General features: G+C 38.2%; 1 pseudogene; it reads left to right on the top strand.

Annotated features, from left to right (window-relative positions):
* Positions 1-4614: 4614 nt before the first annotated feature.
* On the top strand, positions 4615-6597 carry LOC113888645 (annotated as a pseudogene).
* The last annotated feature ends 2382 nt before the right edge of the window (positions 6598-8979 follow it).

The raw sequence follows: 8979 nt of genomic DNA, 5'->3' as shown, positions 1-8979 counted from the left end.
CCCTTCCGGCTCTGGCTGCCTGTCACCGGAGGGCGAAGGTCTGCAGCCGGCTATCTCTGTTCAATTCTTTGTTCCGTGCGCGGGCCTGGCGGTCTTAGGTTCGGGCTGGCTTTTCGCGTGGTAGATATCCCACAGTCTGGTTTGTTAGCCCAAATTATTTCGCTCAGATAGTGCTTAGGGTATTCAGGCCAGATTCTTACTCTAAGCGATGCAGCCCGCGCTGCGCCTCCCTGCCCAGCCCCCGCTTGTTAATGGTGCCTGCAGGCGTCTGCGCTGCTTCTCCGCTGGGGGAGTTACCGTAGGACTCGCAATCTTCGAGTTTTAATTGTTTATTTATTTTTTCTTCCTGTTATGTTGCCCTCTGTGCTTCCAAAGCTCGGCACAGATTCGGCAGTGAGAAGGTTTCCTGGTGTTTGGAAACTTCTCTCTTTTTAAGACTCCCTTCCCGGGACGGAGCTCCGTCCCTCCCTCTTTTGTCTCTTTTTTTGTCTTTTATATTTTTTCCTACCTCCTTTCGAAGAGTTGGGTTGCTTTTCTGGGTGCCTGATGTCCTCTGCCGGCATTCAGAAGTTGTTTTGTGGAATTTACTCGACGTTTAAATGCTCTTTTGATGAATTTGTGGGGGAGACAGTGTTCTCCCTGTCCTACTCCTCCGCCATCTTGGCTCCTCCCGCCATTTCTATTCTTTATTGGGCCCATCTTGCATGAAATATTCCCTTGTTATCTCAAATTTTCTTGAACAGGTCTCTAGTCTTTCCCATTCTGTTGTTTTCATTCGTTTCTTTGTGTCATTCACTTAGGAAGGCTCTTTTATCTTTCCTTGCTATTCTCTGGAGCTCTGCATTCAGATGAGTGTAACTTTCCTTTTGTCCTTTGCCATTAGCATCTCTTCTTTTCTCAGTTGTTTGTAAGGCCTCCTCAGACAACAGCTTTGCCTTCTTGCATATCTTTTTCTTGGAAGTGGTTTTAGTCACCACCTCTTGTACAATGGTATGAACCTCAGTCCATAGTTCTGTGGGCACTCTGTCTACCAGATTTAGTCCCTTGAATTTATTCATCACCTACATTATATAATCACAAGGGATTTGATTTAGGTCATTCCTGAATAGTCTAGTGGTTTTTGCTACTTTCTTCGATTTGAGCCTGAATTTTGCAATAAGGAGCTAATGATCTGAGTCACAGTAGGCTCCAGGTCTTGACTTTGCTGACTGTATAGTGATTCCCAATCTTCGGCAGCAAAGAATATAATCAATCTGATTTCAGTATTGACCATCTGGTGATGTCCATGTGTAGAGTCCTCTCTTGTGGTGTTGGACAAAGGTGCTTGCTATGACCAGTGTGTTCTCTTGGCAAAACTCTGTTAACCTTTTCCCTGCTTCATTTTGTACTTCAAGGCCAAACTTGCCTGTTACTCCAGGTGTCTCTTGTCTTCCTAGTTTTGCATTAAAATACCCTCTGTGAAAAAGACATCTACTTTTGGTGTTAGTTCTAGGAGGTCCTATAGGTCTTCATAGAATCATTCAATTTCAGTTTCTTTGGCATTTGTGGTTGGGGCATAGACTTGGATTACTGTGATATTGAATGGTTTGCCTTGGAAATGAACAGAGATCATTCTGTCATGTTTGAGATTGCACCCAAGTACTGCATTTCAGACTCTTGTTGACTATGAGGGCTACTCCATTCCTTCTAAGGGATTCCTGCGCTTAGATATAATGTAGATATAATGGTCATCTGAATTAAATTTGCCCTTTCCCATCCATTTTAGTTCATTGTTTTCTAAAATGTCAATGTTTACTCTTGCCATCTCCTGTTTGATCATTTCCAATTTACCTTGATTCACGGACCTAACATTCCAGGTTCCTATGCAATATTGTTCTTTACAGCATCAGACTTTACTTGCACAACCAGACACAACCACAGCTCAGCATCATTTCCACTCTGGCTCAGGCTCTTCATTCTTTCTGGAATTATTTCTCCACTCTTTTCCAGTGGCATATTGGAGACCTACTGACTCAGTGGCCTCATCTTTCAATATCATACCTTTTTGTCTTTTCATACTTTATATGGGGTTCTCAAGGTAAGAATACTGAAGTGGTTTGCCATTCCTTTCTCCAGTGGACCATATTTTGCCAGGCCCTGACTAGCAGAGACATGTCCTTCTGGTGCTCTATGTAGCCAGATTACATGCCCGGTGCCCTGGTTGTCCCACTGCTGGTCCTCCTTGAGTGCGTAAACTTTCACCAGCTGTCAGAGACTGGTCTCCATTGCTGCTGGTGGACTGAGGCAGCGGCCCTGCTGGAGTCACCAGGAAGAGGGTCCAGGGAAGGCTGGAGCCACCATTGGAGGACGCCAAGGAGTGGAGGGCTCTCTGGCCTCCCTGCTGCCACTGGCTGCCCTGGGACTGACCCATTGACAGTGGGTCAGAGTGGAGAGTACCCTGTCCTCTCCTCTGCCATTGATATAAATTGATATATAATCTTTTTGGAGGCCTATTTTGACAGTAGTTATTAAATTTTTACATGCTATTGATACTAAAGACCATTCTCTCGAGTATTAGGTCAAACTATTTTAAATTTCTGTTTTTTTTAATATCAAAACTGGCTTAATTTCCACCAATTGCTTATGGTGCAACCCAGTGCTAGAGCAGGTTGAGTAATATTCCATTGTATGTGTACATATACATACAGTATGTATTGCTTCCATGTTTTGGCTATTGTACATAGTATTGCTACAAACATTAGGGTGCACGTATCTTTTCAAGTTAGAGTTTTCATCTTTTCCAAATATAAGGGCAATTTTTAGTAACTTTTCTATTTTAGAAAATTTCTAGATTTATGGAAAAGGTATAAAGACATTATAGAGAGTTCTCTTATAGTCTGCATCTTATTTCCCTGATTGCTAACATCTTATCTGTGTCGGAAATATTTGTTGTATTAGTGAATTAGTATTGATGGAATATTATTAATTCAAGACCATATTTTTAAAATTTCTTTAATTTTTTTCTTATGCTGTTCTATCCCAGGATCCAGTGCAAGATGCCATGTCAACATTCAGTAGCTGTTTTTGCATGGAATACTTTTGGCTGTGACCATTTCTCAGACTTACCTTGTTTTCAAGGACCTTGACAATTTTGAATAGTACTGGTCAGATATTTTGTAGAATGTGGTTCAGTCTGGGTTTGTCTTACTTTTTATATTTCCCATGAATAGACTGAGGATATGTGTCTTTGGAGAAAAGTCACAGATAAAGTGACATTTTCATCAAATCACATCAAGGATATGTATTCTCAACATGATTTATCATTGTTGATGCTAACCTTGGTCATGTGGCTCAGATAATATTTGTCCACCACAGTTTCCAAATTAATTACTCCTTTGCCCCCTTTTCATCCTGTATTCTTTGGAAGGGAGTCACTAAGGACCGGTGGGAAGGAAGGATGTGATGTTCCACCAGCTCCACCATATTAAGGGGAGAGTATCTACATAAATTTTGGAATTCTTTACACCGGGCATTTTTTTATTCTCAGTCATTTATTTATTTACTCAATCATTTATTTATATGAGTATGGACTCAAGGTATTTATTTTATGCTTTGAGTCATAATCCAATAATGTGTTATTTGCTTAATTGTTAGAATGGTTCCAGTTCTGGCCATTGGGGGATTTTTCAATTGATTTCTGTTCCCCTTTTACATGCTCCCATCGGTGTGTATATGTGTGTGCTTATGTGTGCGTGTGTGTGTGTATGTATGTGTGCATGTTTAATATAGCATTTCCTACTTTTTGTATTAATTATGCTCCAGGCTCATATTGTATATTCCCCAGGCCTAGAATCAATCATTCTTTTCAAGGAGCTCTGGTTCTGTGCTGGATGTGTTCATTGCACCTAAGTCTTCCCAGGCAACATTTTGCTGTAAGTATTGCTGAATCTCTCCATCTGTATTTATGTTAAATTGAACATGAGTTCACGCTGGAGGCACCACATCCAATCCATAACCATGTGGGTTCTTCTAGCTATTCCCCTTGCTTCTATGTAAACTTCCCCCCGCCCCAACAGTGAGGCTCCTGGCTCTGTCATTTGGCATCCATTTACTTATCTGTTCAATTCCAGCATAATCTAGGGTTTCACAATTATCAACCTATACCCCTGAAAGAAACAATGCTACCTACTGAAGTACAGTGCTTACATGCAGTTTCTTTTTTTTTTCTCCACTTATTTCCAAAGTTGCTTACATCAGAACATTTTCCACACCCTTCTCTGAGAGGTTGAGGGTTCCCTGGTGGTTCAGATGGTAAAGAGTCTGCCTGCAATGCGGGAGACCCAGGTTCGACCCTTGGGCCAGAAAGATCCCCTGGAGAAGAAAATGGCAACCCACTCCAGTATTCTTGCCTGGAAAATTCCATGGGCAGAGGAGCCTGGTAGGCTACAGTCCATGGGGTCGCAAAGAGTTGGACACAACTGAGTGACTTCTCTTCACTTCTCTGAGAGTTTATATTACACATTTGTAATACAGTTAGATTCTCTTGCCACAGTTTGCATTCCATTTTGGGATCCCTGACCTCCTTGAATTTTTGTTTGTATATATTAAAGTTCACTTCCTGTGGTGAAAGATTCTATGAGGTTTGACAAGTACATGGTAATATGTGTCTGACACTATAGTATCAAGCAAAATAGTTATAGCACTAAAAATTCCTCTGTGCTTCAACCAATCAACACTTCCCTCATCCCAAGACCCTGACAATCACTAATCTGTTTTCCTTCTCCATAATTTTGTCTTTTTCAGAATGTCATGTAAATGGAATCATAAAGTATGCTGCCTTTTCAAGACCAGCTTCTTTCACTTAGTGATATTCTTACAATTCATATATGTTGTTTTTTGGGTTGATAGTTCATCCACTTATATCACTGGGTAATATTCCATTATACTAGTATACAAGGGTTTATTCATTTATTCATGTATTCAAATACATCTAGGTTGCTACCAGTTTTTAATGGTGGTAAATAAAGCTGATTTATAATTCATTCATGTGCAGATTTCTGTATAAGTTTCAAATCAGTTGGGTAAAACTGGAGTTATTCTCTAGCAAGCTATGTTTAGCTTATAAGAAACTGCCAACATATATCTCAAAGTGGTTGTAACATTTTGCTTTCCCACCAGCAATAAATGGGAGTTACTGTTGGTCCACATATTCATCAGTGATGGATACTGTCAGATTTTAGGTTTTAGCCATTCCAGTAGGTGTACAGTAGTACGTCATTACTGTTTAATTTCTATTTCCTTAAAGATACATGACATTGAGGATGTTTTCATATGCTTATTTGCCACCTGCATATTTTCAGTGGTGAGCTGTTTATTCAGTTTTTTTTGCTTATTATTGTTTTCTTAGTATAAAGTTGTTTTCTTAGTATAGAGGACTGAGATACTTTATTATTATGTGATTTTGTGTATTTGGATATTAGTCATTTATTAGCTGAGTGATTTGCAAATGTTTTTTTAATCTGTGATTTTTCATCCTAACAGTATTTTTTTTTTTTTTTTTTTTTTTTTGCAGAACACTGCTTTTTAAAATTTTTTAAAAAATTAAATAAATTCCACTTTTTGCCTGTGGATGCTGCCAGGTAAGCATCACTGAAGCCTCTTCCTCTCCATTGCAATCAAGTCTAAGTCAGAGTTTCCCAAAGAGTCCGAACAGCTGCAGAAGTTCATTGGAGGACTGAGCTTTGCAACAACCAATGAGAGTCTGAGGAGCCATTTTGAGCAATGTGGAATGCTCACAGACTGTGTGGTCATGAGGGTTCCAAGCACCAAGTGCTCCAGAGGCTTCAGATTTGTCACACAGGCCACTGTGGAGGAGGTGGATGTGGCCATGAATGCAAGACCATACAAGGTAGATGGAAGAGTTGTGGAACCTAGGAGGGCTGTCTCCAGAGAAGATTCTCAAAGAGCTGGTGCACACTTAACTGTGAAAAAGATGTCTGTTGGTGGCATTAAAGACAACACTGAAGAACATCACCTGAGGGGTTATTTTGAACAGTTTGGTAAAATTGAAGTGGTTGAAATCATGAATGATTGAGGCAGTGGCAAAGAGAGAGGCTTTGTAACATTTGATGACCATGACTCCGTAGACAAGATTGTCATTAGAAATACTACACTGTCAATGGCCACAACTGTGAAGTAAGAAAAGCCCTATGTAAGCAAGAGATGGCTAGTGCTTCATCCATCCAGAGAGGGTGAAGTGGTTCTGGAAACTTTGGTGGTGGTTGTGAAGGTAGTTTTGGTGGGAATGATAACTCTGGTCATGGAGAAAACTTCAGTGGTCGAGGTGGCTTTGGTGGCAGCCATGGTGGTGGTGGTGGATATGGTGGCAGTGGGGATGGCTGTAATGATGGAGTCAGCTTTGGAGGTGGCAGGAAGCTACAAGGATTTTAGTAATTACAACAATCAGTCTTCAATTTTGGACCCATGAAAGGAGGAAACTTTGGAGGCAGAAGTTCTGACCCCTATGATGGAGGTCAATGCTTTGCTAAACCATGAAACCAAGGTGGCTATGGTGGTTCCAGCAGCAACAGTAGCTATGGCAGTGGCAAATGGTTTTAATTACTGCCAGGAAACCAAGCTTAGCAGGAGAGGAGAGCCAGAGAAGTGACAGCTTCTCCACTAAAGCAGGTTGTAAATACATTTCAAAGGGAACCTGGCATTACCTGAAGGAATTCTAACTTCATAGTGTTGGTATAATTTATCAAAATGGCTTCAGAGTAGACAGACTTTACATAGCATGTTAAAAAAAAGAGAGACATACATTTATTCAATGTCATGATCAGCCTATTACATTTAGCAATCAACAGCATGGGTGCAAAAAAAAAAAAAAAAAAAAATCGACATTAAAACCCTTTGTTGAAATGCTTTACACTTTCCTTAGAACAGAAAATGAAATAACCTGTTATACAACTGGTCACAAGAATAGTCCTCAAGTTTTTTGCCCATACACATGAGTATTGTCTAAAGCATTTCTTCTTTGTAGCAGCTAGGCCCTGCCGCAGATTTGTGAACTCAGCCAGGAATGAAGCTTGTGTATCATCCATTATTATGTGTAAACAAAAAAAGATTTAATACCCTCAAAAAATTAATAAATTCCAACTTATACATATATTTTTCTTCCATGGGTTTGCTTTCAGTGTTGAATTATATCTAAATTGCAGGTAATGCAGAGTTTTTCCTATGTATTCTTCTAGAAGTTTTGTAACTTTGCATTACATTTAGGTCAATGGTATATTTTGAATTAATATTTGTGGAAAATGTGAGATCTATGTCCAGTTTCTTTATTATTTTTTCTTTCTTTCTTTAAAAAGATGGGGGCTTCTTATTATTCCAGTACCATCAATGGAAAAGACTATGCTTGTGTTATATTATATTGTCTGTTTGCTTTTGTCAAAAATCAGTTGACTTTATCTGTGTGGGGCTATTTCTAAGTTCTCTGTTTATTCCTTTGGCTATGTCTATTCTTTCACCAATGCCATGCTCTCTAGATTACTGTTGCATGATAGTGAATCTTGAAATTGAGTGTTTGCTTTCCTACTGTACAATTATTGGAAGTGGTTTGTTGTTACCACCAAAAAAAGTGTTAGTATTTTGATAGTGTTGTATTAAGTCAATATATGAATTTGGGGAAAAAACCGACTTCTTTACTACTAAGAAAAGTAGTAGTTGAGTTTTCCAATCCATGAACACAAATCTCTCCATTTACTTAGCTTTTTTTTCAATCAGCATTTTTTTGTTTAAAATTTTTGTTACAATTGTAAATGGAATTTTAAAATTTAATATTCCAGTTTTCTTTGTTATTATATAGGAAATCAACGGATTTTTTAAAAACATACTGACTTTATATCAGCTACCATGCTGTATTTATTAATTATTTTTCATTGTCTATCCATTTTATTGGTTATTTTTCAGGCTATCTACACAGACAGTCTATCACCTTTGAGTAAAAACTGTTTCATTCTTTCTTTTAAATTTTGTGTATCTTTATTTTTCTCTTCCTCATCTTATTGAATGTTAGGACTTCCAGTACAGTGCTGAATAGGAACTCAGAAAGAAGATATTCTTGTCTTACCCCTGAATTTATGTGAAAAGAGTTAGTCCTGCTCCACAAACGATGATATTAGCCATAAGGTTTTTATTTTATTTTTTTTGTTGTTTTCTTTCCATTTTATTAATTTTTTTTAAAAAATTGGAGTTTAATTGCATTACAATGTTGTGTTATTTTCTTTAAATATGCATAACTTTTGTTAAGTTGTTATATTTCTAGTTTTCTTTTAAAGTTTTTATTATAATTGATTACTTTTTTCAAATGGTTTTCTGCAATTATTTCTGCAGTTATTCCATAAAAAGTTACAGAAGGACCCCAAAGGAATATTTGGTGAACTCAGAATTTCCTTACTAACCATTTAATGTGCAGGGATCAGCAGTAATAACTTCCCTCCTTAGTGGCTAATAGTGGTAATATATGTCTTCTTTCTTTTCCTTATCTAGCCTGCATAGAGGTATCAATTTTATTGATTTTTCAAAAAACCAGCTTTTGATTCAGACTTTTTTTTTTTTTTTTTAGTTTTACTGTTTTTAAATCCATTGATTCTTTTGTTCTAATTTTTCATTATTTCTTTTCCTCTTATTGTTTTAGAGCTTTGTTTTGTAGTTTCCTAAAGGTGTGGCCAGTGTACTTTCTGCAAAATCAAGTTTTATAATGATAAATGTGATGGGGGTTCTGATACACACCTGGGATTTGACATTGCTTTAGTGATGCAGAAGGCAGAGGGGACAGCAGTCATCAGCTGCCTCTGATATTTCAACCTTAGGTAATAGACCAACACGGATCATGTTGCTAAGAGTGTAGATGAGGAAAACAGAGGGCTAAGAACAAATTAAAGGTCTGTATAAAGTTAATATGGTTTCAAAGGCACATTCAACTTCTAAGTCCTTTTG

Source organism: Bos indicus x Bos taurus, unplaced genomic scaffold, assembly GCF_003369695.1.
Source record: "Bos indicus x Bos taurus breed Angus x Brahman F1 hybrid unplaced genomic scaffold, Bos_hybrid_MaternalHap_v2.0 tig00000549_arrow_arrow_obj, whole genome shotgun sequence".
Lineage (NCBI taxonomy): Eukaryota > Metazoa > Chordata > Mammalia > Artiodactyla > Bovidae > Bos > Bos indicus x Bos taurus.
The sequence above is the reverse complement of the archived record's forward strand: the minus strand, read 5'-3'. Positions and strand labels throughout refer to the sequence as shown.